This window comes from Schistocerca nitens, chromosome 4 (assembly GCF_023898315.1).
Source record: "Schistocerca nitens isolate TAMUIC-IGC-003100 chromosome 4, iqSchNite1.1, whole genome shotgun sequence".
Taxonomy (NCBI): domain Eukaryota; kingdom Metazoa; phylum Arthropoda; class Insecta; order Orthoptera; family Acrididae; genus Schistocerca; species Schistocerca nitens.
Genome location: NC_064617.1, coordinates 33,209,602 through 33,210,811, shown reverse-complemented (window position 1 = coordinate 33,210,811; position 1,210 = coordinate 33,209,602). Strand labels below are relative to the sequence as shown.

General features: G+C 47.9%; 1 non-coding gene across 1 annotated transcript; it reads right to left on the bottom strand.

Moving 5' to 3' along the window:
* Positions 1–849: 849 nt before the first annotated feature.
* Trnak-uuu (transfer RNA lysine (anticodon UUU)) lies at positions 850–924 on the bottom strand. Its single transcript has one exon. It is a non-coding gene; the product is annotated as a tRNA-Lys (tRNA).
* Positions 925–1,210: the final 286 nt, after the last annotated feature.

The following is a 1,210-nucleotide window of genomic DNA, read 5'->3' as shown; positions in this document are numbered from 1 at the left end:
GAACCTGGGTCATTTTCTTGCAGGTATCGCCAGTTTTTCTCATCCAGTTCGTTGCCCGGGTCAGAATGTATGGCATGGGACCATCCATGCGTAGCGTTGTAGATATAAGATGCACACAGACGTATATCTCATTAAGGAAATTATGAGTGCAGGTACCCTGTTAGTTTGGTCGCGGTACGTGGTAGTGGCTGAGTGAAGTAGGCACAATCCGCGAAATACGGAGCAACAAATACTCTTAGGTAATACTAAATAATATGCACCGAAGCGCCAAAGAGACTGGTATAGGCATGCGTATTCAAATACAGGCCGAATACGGCGCTGCGGTCGGCAACGCCTATATAAGAGAAAAAGTGTCACGCTCAATTGTTAGATCGGTTACTGCTGCTACAATGACAGATTATCAAGTAAGTTTGAACGTGATGTTATAGTAGGCGCACGAGCTATGGGACACAGCATCTCCGAAATAGCGACGAAGTGAGGATGTTCCTGTACAATCATTTCACGAGTGTTCCGTGAATATTAGGAATCCGGTAAAATATCAAGTCTCCGACATCGCTGTGTTCGAACCATTTAACGAAACATCATCGATATGGGCTTTCGGAGCTGAAAGCCCACTCGTGTATCCTTGATGACTGCACGACACAAAGCTTTACGCCTCGCCTGGGCCCTTCAACATCGACATTGGACTATTGGTGACTGGGAACATGTTGCCTGGTCGGACGAGTCTCGTCCGAAAGAACAGACACCATTGCTGACCTGAAGCCGTCTAGAGCGAAATTAGAATGATATTTATACCTTCAGCTGCTGACGGGCGTTCATATATATCAACGGCGACAGGTGAAACATGTGTGCCCCGGCCGGTACTCGAACCCGGGATCTCCTGCGTAAATGGCAGACGCTCTGTCCATCTGAGCCACCGAGGGCACAGAGGATAGTGCGACTGCAGGGACTATCTCGCGGATGCCTCCCGCGAGACCTACATTCTCACCTTGTATGTCCACACACTACATTCGTAGTGTCCCACCCCAACACACTCATTACTCGTGGAAGACATTCTTACCAAGCCCCATAAGAAATCGGGGAATATGTGTGCATTCCCTATAGAAGAAGAAGGTCACGGCCAGGATTTCCAAAACTATATACTTATGTGGATATGGTGTCTGTTCTTTCGGACATGTCCGAAAGAACAGACACCATTGATGACCTGCAG